An 11,971-nucleotide genomic window follows, 5' to 3' on the forward strand; every position below is an offset into this window, starting at 1 on the left:
CTCCTCCCTCACCCGCAGCACCCACCACCGCTGCACCAGGGATGACAGCAGCTGGCCCTGACGACTCCTCTTTAGACTGGTCTCTGTCAGGGCTGATTTTAAGGCGATCGGATGCATTTCTAAATGGATAAAGTGGAACAGAGGAACGGGCTTCATCACACAAGAGACTTGTCCCCCCTCTCTGCTCCCACCAGCAGTGAAAAACACAGCCTCACGGCAACTGCTGCCCAGGGACACTGCGAGGGGGTTCCACGGTGACGCTGCGAGGGGGTTCCACGGTGACGCTGCGAGGGGGTTCCACGGTGACGCTGCGAGGGGGTTCCACGGTGACGCTGCGAGGGGGTTCCACGGTGACGCTGCGAGGGGGTTCCACGGTGACGCTGCGAGGGGGTTCCACGGTGACGCTGCGAGGGGGTTCCACGGTGACGCTGCGAGGGGGTTCTAGGGACGCTGCGAGGGGGTTCCAGGGACGCTGCGAGGGGGTTCCAGGGACGCTGCGAAGGGGTTCCACGGTGACGCTGCGAAGCGGTTCCATGGTGACACTGCGAAGCGGTTCCACGACGACGCTGCGAGGGGGTTCCACGGTGACGCTGCGAAGGGGTTCCAGGGATGCTGCGAGGGGGTTCCACGGTGACGCTGCGAGGGGGTTCCACGGTGACGCTGCGAAGCGGTTCCACGGTGACACTGCGAGGGGGTTCCACGGTGACACTGCGAGGGGGTTCCACGGTGACACTGCGAGGGGGTTCCACGGTGACGCTGCGAGGGGGTTCCACGGTGACACTGCGAGGGGGTTCCACGGTGACGCTGCGAGGGGGTTCCACGGTGACGCTGCGAAGGGGTTCCACGGTGACGCTGCGAAGGGGTTCCACGGTGACGCTGCGAAGCGGTTCCACGGTGACGCTGCGAGGGGGTTCCACGGTGACGCTGCGAAGCGGTTCCACGGTGACGCTGCGAGGGGGTTCCACGTGGCTCCCGGGCAGAAGCGACGTGAACAAGGCGATGCTGTCACGCAGCTCACACGCGAGATCTGTCTCTGAAAGCGCCTCACACCTAAAACCTTTTCTGGGTAGATGTTTCTCAAGTGAAAAGAACAGACTTAGAAACACACAAATCCAAGCCATAACCACAATCTTCTCTCCGAGATTTCTGCAGCCTCACTAGCGCCCTGGCCTATGCCATGAAGGAAAACAGGATCGTGCTCCAGGCCTGGTTCTGGACAGGTGAACCTGTCCGTGCCCTGGGAGCGCGCCACGGAAGCACCACGGCACGCTGCCCGGGCGCGTGTTCTCTCCCGGAGCACCCACTAACAGCCAGCGCACGGGCACTGCCCTGCCCCGACCCACGGCAAGGCCATTCTGCCCCTCCTAAAAGGCCGCCAGCTCGGTCACGGTCTCAGGTCACTCAGACTGACCTGTAAGGTGGGCTCAGCATGTTTCTCCTCTCCTTTGATTCGGCGCGGCTGGAAACCCCTTGGACCAGGAACTCACTCACTGATCTTTGTTCAGCATTTAGGACAAGCCACCTTTACCACAACGAACACACGAATCAAAGGTTTGCACAGCTCAGCACCCTGGCTCTGATGCTGGCCGAAGCAGAGAGCTTGGAAAAAAGACAAAACCAGGAAAAACACAGCGGACTCTACCCAAACCACCGTCCTAGTTTGCATGCTTTTGGGTCAGGGACTTCTTCAGACGCGTAAGTTTTCATATATTTGTTACTTCTGAGGTGATTTCTCTTCCATGAATGGGAATGCTGCAGCACAAGTAACACTGCCAGGAAATCACTATCCCAGCAAAACTCAGTTTCCGTAAGACAGCCCTAATTATGAGCCACGAGGATTTGTAAACTCCTATTACGTCTGCATAACTTCTTGCAAAATCTCAGGCCAGGTCATGACACTGTAAAGCCATCTCACCTCTCGGGGAAATGAAGTCAAACTCCATAATCACAACGTGCTGGTTCCTAATAACAGCCACAGTGAATCTGTCTCTCCTCAGTAAACACCAGACATACTTCCCAAAAATCAGGAGAGGTCACCTGCAGTGGTCACTTAGGAAATACACATGGAAGATAGGGAAAGTTACAGACACAAGTCAAAATAAACTCTTACCAATAAGGAAAGGACAACAAGGATGTCTTAAAAGAACAACAAGAGGGGAAATTATTGCTGTAGCTTACACCCATTACTGGGAGTGGATGCAGGACTATTAGTGCTAGAGAAAGCACCCCACAAATATTCATCTTTTGTGCTTGCAAAGATATTGAGTGGGGTATTCACTTTTTACAGTAATAACAAACTATTTTCTGTTCAGCGATGACTGTTTAAGTAAGCAGATTGTTAACCAACCACAATCAAAGCTGATCACAGCCAATTTTCAAGAACTTTCAATCCATTTCTGCGAGCAGTTTTTAAAAGCCGTTCCTCGGCTAACGACGGGAACGCTGACCAACCCTTGGCTCCCTCAGGAGAGGGCAGAGGAGGGGGGCCTGGAGGAGCAGAGGGCTGTCACCCTGGGACTGAAAGGGCCAAGCTGGGTGCCCCGAAAGCTCAGAGTGGTTAACGTGGCAGAGCAGACAGGCGAAACGAGGCAGGCTGACAGCGGAGTTCAGATGGTAGCATTAATTATCAGGACATTGCAAAATCGATTGGATTTTATAAAAGTTAGCTCTGAATAAGCCCAACACCTTCCAGAACCATCTTCTGCCAGAGCTGCAATTATTAACCAAACTGGAAATTCTCATCTCGAGCACCTGAGGACACGCAGAGAAAGATGCTCCCAGCAAGGACACGACGCTCCGGCGGCTCCTGTACCAGCGACGCGCTGGTCTCATGAGAGAACAGCCGAGTGCAGCTCTGACATCCGCTTCAAAACCACGAGCTCGGAGACAACGGGCCCAGGAGCAGCAGCACAGCGACACGGCTCAGAGCCTCCAGCTGAGAGAAGCTGGGCCTGCTCTCTAGAGATGCCACAGGGAGAAGGCAGCAGCAGAAGGAGAGAACTCAGCAAGCGACAGGGCAGGGCCAGCACAAGAACCAGGGGTTATAAATTAGCTGTTAATACATTTCCACTGCAAACAAGAAGGCAGCTTCTGCTCACTGGAGAAGAAACATGGAGGAATACGCTCCAGCAGCAAGAGTACGGCAACAGGAAAAATGAGCAACTAGTTTCAAAATGAGCTCAGCTTTTGAAAACAGCGGGGTAGGACTGAAAGCAACTATTCAGGGGTCCTTTCTGGTGCGTGTTCCTAAGGCAAGGTTATGGCTGATCCCACGGGCAGACGCTGCAGGGTCAGCTCAGGTGTCTGAGAGGCGAACCTCAGATGCACGGGCAGGAGAACCGAGACTGGAGGGAGGGATGGGCACTACTGCTGTGCCATCTGTTACGGAGGGGCTGGAGACCCAGCTTCAACCCCCCAATGACTTGTGTAAAAGCAAAAGGAGGATCTGAGCTCTGGAAAACTGGCTTTGCATGGGGAGATGAGAGCAGCTTTTCATATCTCACTTAACAGAGTGAAAGGAGGTGACCTCCTCACCACCCATGGGGGCTGAAAGTTTTTGCCCTCCGACTGCTCCTCAGTCCAGCCGAGAAAGGCAGCGTCTGGAACCCGAGGCGAAACCATTGCAGGTAGGAGGTGAAGCACACAATTTTAACACCGAGGTGACAGTTACCAGAACAACCTAGTGAGGATTATGGGTGCTTTCTTAATCAGATCAGAAATCATTCCACAGAAGGTGCTGAGCTCTCCTACAAGCCAATGGGTCTAACTGAAACTAGCTGGGAAAGTAATTTCTGTGGCCTGCATGACAGCACAGTTCAGACTGTGTGGCCAAAACGCTTCCCTCTCGCCCCGGGATCGGAGGGCGGGTGCACCCAGCAGCAGAACGGCTCACGCTTGTGTTTGAGACCCACAGGCGGGGACGTATTTAAACGCTAAACAGAATCACAGAATGTTTGGGGTTGGAAGGGGCCTCTGTGGGTCACCCAGCCCAACCCCCTGCCCAAGCAGGGTCACCCAGAGCAGGCTGCACAGCACCGCGGCCAGGCGGGGCTGGAATATCTCCAGAGAAGGAGAATCCACAGCCTCCCTGGGCAGCCTGGGCCAGGGCTCCGTCACCCTCAGAGGGAAGAAGTTCTTCCTCATCTTCAGCTGGAGCTTCCTCTGCTTCAGTTTGTGCCCGTTGCCCCTTGTCCTGTCACTGGGCACCACTGGAAAGAGTCTGGCCCTGTCCTCCTGACACCCACCCTGCAGATATTTAGAAGCATTTCTAAGGTCCCCTCTCAGCCTTCTTTTCTCCAGGCTGAACAAGCCCAGCTCCCTCAGCCTCTCCTCGTAGGGGAGATGCTCCAGTCCCCTCCTCATCCTCGCAGCCCTCCGCTGGACTCTCTCCAGTAGCTCCTCATCTTTCTTGAACTGGGGAGCCCAGCACTGGACACAGCACTGCAGACGGGGCCTCGTGAGCAGCTCTGTTTTCAGCAGCAGCACGTCTCGGGCAGAGCTTCGAGCAGCCCGAGCCCTGCTGCCGCGCCGGCTGCGGGCAGCTCCTGCCATCTCGTGGAGACGGGCCCCGGGCCGCTCCGGCACCGCACAGCACACCAGCTTCATCCCTCAGGGATTCCTTCCGCAGGATTCCTGAAGGATTCCCTCCGCAGGGCCTCCTCTCTGGCAACGCGGGCCAGCCGAGCTGCCCACCTGGATGCAGAACCAAGCGCTCCCTCGCGCGAGGAGCCCTCCAGCCGGCGCACGGCCCGGGAACGGCGTCGGGGACAAACGCAGGAGCCGCTCGTGGAGCCCAGTGGGGAAACAAAAGCCTCAGCATTCAGGGGCTGATCCCTGGGCCTCAGCGAATTTTGCCTCTGCACCTAAGATACCAGGACCATTTCTGAAAAAACCCAATTTTGAAATGTTTCATGAAGTAGTTAATACCTCAGGATTAAAATATTTTAAACACCTCTTATACCTCATTTATGCAAAATGTTACAAAGGTCAAAGAAACCATCATTTCTTATACATCACTCCAATGTATCTTTGTAAACCAAACTATGAAGTAATAGAATTAGACTTTAAAACAAGTACTTTGACATATTTCAATAACAGCACTCATTTTTTAAACTTTTTTTTAAAATATTCTTAGCCAAATCACCGTGCTAGCAGCTTAGCACTGTAGCTGAAGACATTTAGGTCATTAATAGGATCTCAACACACCAAACAAAACTGGATCAGAGTCCATACTGGATATTTTTCTACCACAGCAATAAATAGGCCTTGTGAATTTTAATTAGCATACTTAACAAAAGCAACTTTAGGCTTTAAGTGTTTTTGCTTCTTCTATAAGCAGTTAGAAATTGCTTACAGTGTCGGCCTCCTGAGCCTGTCCCTAGGCTGGCGAATTTGCAGCTCTCGGAGCTCAGCAGGTGTTGAATTGCGGAACGCTCATTTCCACAGGAAAGCAAACGTTCCCTCGTTCCTACTCTCTTCTCCTTTCCGTCTGCCCTGCCCAGTTCTCAACGACAACCCAGCTAAAACCACCTCGTCCCAGGACCTCCTTGCTGCCTGCAGCAGCCACCCTGCCGGTTCTGCCCTCATTCCACAGAGTCACACAATCCCAGCATGGCAGGGGCTGGCAGGGACCTCTGTGGGTCACCCAGCCCAACCCCCTGCCCAAGCAGGGTCACCCAGAGCAGGGGGCACAGCACCGCGGCCAGGCGGGGCTGGAATATCTCCAGAGAAGGAGACTCCACAGCCTCCCTGGGCAGCCTGGGCCAGGGCTCCGTCACCCTCACAGGGAAGAAGTTCTTCCTCGGGTTCAGCTGGAGCTTCCTCTGCTTCAGTTTGTGCCCGTTGCCCCTTGTCCTGTCACTGGGCACCACTGGAAAGAGTCTGGCCCCATCCTCCTGGCCCCCACCCTTCAGATATTTGTAGGCATTTCTAAGGTCCCCTCTCGGCCTTCTCTTCTCCAGGCTGAACAAGCCCAGCTCCCTCAGCCTCTCCTCGTAGGAGAGATGCTCCAGTCCCCTCCTCATCCTTGCAGCCCTCCACTGGACTCTCTCGAGTAGCTCCTCATCTTTATTGAACTGGGGAGCCCAGAACTGGACACAGCACTGCAGATGGGGCCTCACCAGGGCAGAGCAGAGGGGGAGGAGAACCTCCCTCGTCCTGCTGGCCACACTCCTCCTCATGCACCCCAGGATCCCATTGCCCTTCTTGGCACCCAGGGCACGCTGCTGGCTCATGGTCAACCTGTCCTCCACCAGGACACTCAGGTCCAACACCGGTCTCCTTCACAAACACAAATTCAGCTACCGGTTCCGTGCCTTCGGCGCAAACAGCAAGACAGCTGCAGAGTCACGGCACGCCAGCACAGCTGGTTTCTTGAGGGAACCAGCCAAAGACCTTTCCATCTAGACCATGGGGCAGCTGCAAGCACGGCTCACCACCCTGGCCAGCGCTGCCCCATTGCTCTCCTCCGTTCCACCCCACCCACCCGCTGTCATCTGCCTTGCACACACATGGCGTACCTCCCGCTCCAGCGCTTCCGCGCAGTGCCTGGCATGAGCAGTCCTCACCCATACTGCACATTATCAACAGAATTATAAAAATGAAACCAGTGTGCTGTAGCATTTCCGAGGAGGGACTCTTTCCTGACCCCGGTGTGCTGAGCAGATGTCCTGAAAGAAGAGCATTTACAGTTTCCGTAGCTCTTTGGCCTCTCTGCCGTGCAACCGCAGCCCTCCCGAGCGCTCCTCCAGAGGTCACGTTTGCTCCTCTCTCAGCATTCCTGCCATGATTCACCAAACCACTGAAGTGACACACACCCTGCAAGGAACACCAAGGACTACAACAACCTGGCAACAGCAATTTCAAGGCGAAGGCAGAAACAGGTTTCTTATCTGAGTGTGACCCTGCCATCAAACCAGTCCGTGCTACTGCTTGGCTCCGAGACCCGTGAATCACAGAATCACAGAATAGTAGGGGTTGGAAGGGACCTCTGTGGGTCATCTAGTCCAACCCTCCTGCCGAAGCAGGGTCACCTACAGCAGGCTGCACAGGACCTTGTCCAGGCAGGTCTGGAATATCTCCAGAGAAGGAGACTCCACAACCTCCCTGGGCAGCCTGGGCCAGGGCTCTGTCACCCTCAGAGGGAAGAAGTTCTTCCTCATCTTCAGACGGAACTTCCTGTGCCTCAGTTTGTGCCCATTGCCCCTTGTCCTGTCACTGGGCACCACTGAAAAGAGCTTGGCCCCATCCTCCTGACACCCACCCTTCAGATATTTGTAGGCATTTATAAGGTCCCCTCGCAGCCTTCTCTTCACCATCAAATCTCTTCTGGTAACAGCAGCGATTGGCACAGGCTATCACTTCTCTACTGTAATTAAAAACATACATGTCTAAAATTCCCTTTGAAGTCACCAAAAAGCCGTAAGAAACCTCCCCAGCCCCACTCTGAGAAGACCAAACTGCTGTTGCCAAGAGCAGAGCGGTGCAGGAGCCGAGGCAGAACACGCAGCCAGCCTGGATGGAGACTTGGCCACGCTCCCCAGAGCCCGCCGTCCCTGCAGCTCGGCCGACCCTGCTGACTCCAGCAGGTCCCAGAAGAATTGGGGACTTTTAATAACCAGGCTCTCAGAAAAGTGAATATTCCCTGGAAGAGTCTGCCCATTAAAATGTTGCTTTAGGAGATTTGCCAGGAGTGGACGGGAGACAGCACAAAGATCTCCCAGGAACACCCACCTGCCTAACCACAGGACAGTTTTGTCTTCCTGACTCCGACTGTTAACTCACCAAACACCTTCCAGCTCTCTGCAAACTGAAGCAACCCTAGGGAGGGGTTCCACAGCTAACAGCTCTACCACAACTGATTCACTCCACTGTCCCCCAGAGCATCCTACAAAGGACACAGGAAAGTAAAACATAGGCCAGAGATCTGAGATGCAATAAAGTCTGTCCACAATTTGCAGCAGGAAAAGGTTTAACTAGGCTTAACAAAGATTATTGTGTATTTCTGGATTTTAAAGCCAGTAATAAACCATCCTGTACGTACCTATACGTATACATATATGAAATACATGAGTATTTGCTTCTGTCCCCCAGCCCCAAACACAGGAAGCCGTAGGGTTTTTTCCAGCCATACAATTAGTTGATTTAGGATCTCAAAAATCTGAATGAAAGACTGAGTGACAAAAAAATATGGAAAATTAAGACAACAATTATTTTTCTCCCAGAAACAGAAGTATGCCATTCATAAAAACCTGGGCCAAGCGTGGTAAGGGTGCTGCTGGTGAGTTACACGGCAGTTAGCGAGGCAGATGGGTAGGTACGACCATACCAGGAAAAACAGCTCCAGAAAGGAAAGGAGCAGTAGAAGACTAAGCTTCTCCACAGAGCTTCACAGTAACTACAGGAACAGAGAGTGGAAACCCCGAGGCCAAGATGACATATCTTTAATTATCAACCATAATCTATCTTGGCTAAATAGGATACAGTACAAGATATTTAACTTCAAACAAGCTCCCTCCCTTTGCTCCGTTTCTCCCATTGGAGCCTTGCTTTGGGAACACAGAACATTGGGTGTTCTCTCATGGGTGCCGCAGGTGGCCACCACCTAACAGAATCTGTTTGTCCCCTTGGTCTTTCATTTGTTAGACATCTCTCCAGGACAAAAACATCACACAGAAGAGCGACTGCCAGACTGCACTAAGGCAAAATCGGAGGACTCCAGACACTTAATTCCTAAGCCTCTATATTTATTATATATATATAATTTGCAGGATTGCTTCATTGACAGTACCTGTTAAAAGGACACTCCCACCTACCCCCCAAAAACAGTATTTCCATGAAAAAAAACGTGAGAAAGCACATACCCCTGGGCCAAACCGCATGCAAGTATTTTTTTCAGTTTAACCACACACTGCAGCTGCTGCCAAAATAGCTGATATGAGACCAGTCCAGAGAATGCCATTTTAGATTTGCCCCGGCACGCTTGGTACTTCTTTCCATGAAGGTATCTATGATCATGGTGGCTGGCGAATCAGCTCTAAGGGGCCCACAGCACACAACTAACGAGCAGGTCTATCAGCTGCACACTCTCCCTAAGTTTACCAGGCTCTGCGCAGCACCTGAAGTTCATCAGCATAGATTGCATCCCCACTGGAAACTAAAGAGAGGCAGAAAGTCTGAAAAAATATCTTGGAAACCCCTTTATAATGCAACCATGATCCATCCTGTGATGAATCCTTTTTCCCAGGGAGGATGTTACTGGCATCAGCAGTCTCCCCAAAGAGACCCAGCTGTCAGGATGCCAATTCTCAGGTCCTTTTTTCTAATTGCTGAGATTAAAATAGATGCATTCCAGTCAGCAAAATACACAGGTCTCCCTGTAAGCCCACAGCACAAAGACCTGACAAGGCTCTCAAACAGCCCCCACTTGCAGGTGTGGCCCTGAGCTAAAAAGCACACACCCTTTTTGCCTCCAGATGTACCTGCTCTCCCGCAGAACGAGCTCTCCTGGGTACACAGCTGCTGTTCCAACCACACCCAGTATCCCAACTCACAGTGCCCAACAAAAACCAAATTCAGTCTTTTGACCTTAACAGCTTTCTGTGCTTACTCTGGATTATTCCTTCTTCTCTAGCAACCTGTTCTCTATGGAACAAAGAATGAGGAAACAAGCCTAAAATTTATCCAAGAAATGTGATGTAGGAAGCTCCACTGGAGTCTGATAGTAGTGCAACAGGGGACTTGCTTTGCCCTGTTAATGAAGTTTGTAATAAGTACGAGCATCTACAACTAAACTACACCCCCAGGACTCACAAACCTATCTTTTGCTAGAAAGAAGCAACTGCCACTCACCCAAATTTCTGTGGATCCTACTTTTTTTTTTTTTTCCCCTGAAAGGAAGAAAAAGTATGATGGCTTCTGCAACTAACTGGAGCAAAACAAATTTTCTTTGCTTTTCTTTACTTAGGCAAAAGCTGATCTGATAAGTATTTAAGAAACTACTGTAGCAGTAAGGTATCATTAGAGATAAGTAATAAATTGTGGCTTGAATGTTTTGGTTTTTCTTTTTAAGAGAAGCTGAACCATTACAGTACACTACACGCCATCAGAAGCTGCTAATATTATAGTGCATTTCACAGATTTCTCTACTTTTGGCTTATCAGTGCTGTGCTAGCCGGGCTGAGGCCGTGCCAGCTGCCTGGCCAGTCAGTTGCAAACAAACCACAACCAGACATGTAACAAGCAATGTAAACTGTAAACACAGCCTTTTCCTGCCATTTCTGTTTTGACTTTCTCATGCTCTTCCTTCACTTTCCCCATTGCCTCCTCTAGCTGTTGCCAGCCCCGTTAGTTCCCCCCAAGACCCCAGCTTGGGCATGGGGCAGGGAGCCAGGCCAGCTTGCAGAGATCCCATCTGCGACTGGACCCTCCTGAAACGCTTGCCCTTGGCCTCCCAGTGTCCATACACCACTGTGTAAGGGGCAGCATTCACCCAGCTTATTCATTCAAATATTTTAACCTCTGTAGCAGGTACTTTCTCTTCTTTAACTGGGGAATCCCCTCAGAAGCACATGAAACCCTCACCAAGAGGCTCTAAAAACACAAAGCAGCAAAACACGCTTCCCATAGAATCATGGAATGGTTTGGGTTTGAAAGGACCTTATCGATCATCTCATTCCAAGCCCCCTGCCATGGGCAGGGACCCCTTCCACCAGCCCAGGGTGCTCCAAACCCCGTCCAACCTGGCCTTGAGCACTGAACTATTTCCTTTCTAGCTCATGACCCCCTCCCCAGAGATGCACCCACCCTTGATTCTTAACACTGACAGCTGGGTACCTGGATTTTTCTCCTCTGCACACGAACTCTCAGAAACTCTGGGTAGCAGCAAGCACAGGGTCACTGTCCGCTAAATAACCTGGGCCACTAATTAGCATATGGATTTCCTGTAAGAAGCCCAAAAACTTTAATTACAAAAAAAAATTCAGTTGCAAAATACCAAATAGCGTCAAAAAATAGCCAGCAGAATTAGTTTTTTTTTTTTTTTAACGTAGCTGTTCTTTATTAAGAGGCACTTGGTGATAAGCACGGAGGTCATTGCTCACCCCAAACCGCAGGCCCGAGCCCCCCACCCCGGGCTGACCCCGCCGCCGGGCCCAGCCGATGCCCCGGCCACTGCTCGGGCCTTCTCCGCAGCCGGGAGCGCCGGGCCGCGGGGCAAAGCCCCGATGTCTGTTCTGTCCCCCCCTTCCCACCCGGGACACGCAGCTCTGCCACGCACCCTCTGGGCCGGGACACGCACAGCAGCCTCCCCGCTAGCAGAGCCCACAAGCCCCGTCCCAGCCATCAGGCCGCGTTTCTGCCCGTCTTTCCAGACCCCCACGGGTGGCTCCGGCTCGGGGCCGCCCCGCAGCCCAGCCCCCAGGAGCCACGGCCGCTGCCATGCGGGCCCCTCACGCCCCGTGCCCCGCGGGGCTGCCCCCAGACCGTCACCTGCCCCCGGCGGCTTCGGCCTCCCAACACCGACGGTGCCGCACGTCGCTAACCCGCGTACGCCGCTGCCCGCAGCCGGGTTTCGGGCCCTGAGCCGGAGGCGCCGTGAGGCGGGACCCCAGCCCAGCCGCTGCCACCTCAGCTCAAGGGAACCCGCCCCGAGCGCCCTTCGCCGAGCCGCAGCCGCGCCCGATCACCTCAGCGGCGGCGGGCCACGCCCACGGGGCGGGGCGGACCGAACCACCCCTCCGGGCGGGGGGGGGCCGCGCCGCCACCTCGCTAAGCGCCGTCCCGCAGCTTCCGGCTGGCAGCACCGCCCCCCCCCAATCCTCCTCCGCTTCCCGCCGCCCGCCCTGGCGGGCCGTGACGCCGCGCGCCTCGCCGCCAATCCGAGCGCGGCGGCCGCGCTCAAACCTTCCAACAGCTCTGGCGGGCTGGGCGGCGGCGCGCGCGGGGCCGGCGGCGGGCTCTGAGGGGGCGGCGT

General features: G+C 53.7%; 1 long non-coding RNA gene across 1 annotated transcript in view; it reads right to left on the reverse strand.

Moving 5' to 3' along the window:
• Positions 1-11,668, reverse strand: part of LOC142362078 (uncharacterized) — a 56,929-nt gene extending 45,261 nt beyond the window's left edge. Inside the window, exons 1-2 of the long non-coding RNA XR_012764633.1 lie at positions 11,488-11,668; positions 10,834-10,940 (exon numbers count right to left, since the gene is read on the reverse strand). This is a non-coding gene — a long non-coding RNA (uncharacterized LOC142362078). The remainder of the gene's footprint in view (positions 1-10,833; positions 10,941-11,487) is intronic.
• Positions 11,669-11,971: the final 303 nt, after the last annotated feature.

Source organism: Opisthocomus hoazin, chromosome 7 (assembly GCF_030867145.1).
Source record: "Opisthocomus hoazin isolate bOpiHoa1 chromosome 7, bOpiHoa1.hap1, whole genome shotgun sequence".
NCBI lineage: Eukaryota > Metazoa > Chordata > Aves > Opisthocomiformes > Opisthocomidae > Opisthocomus > Opisthocomus hoazin.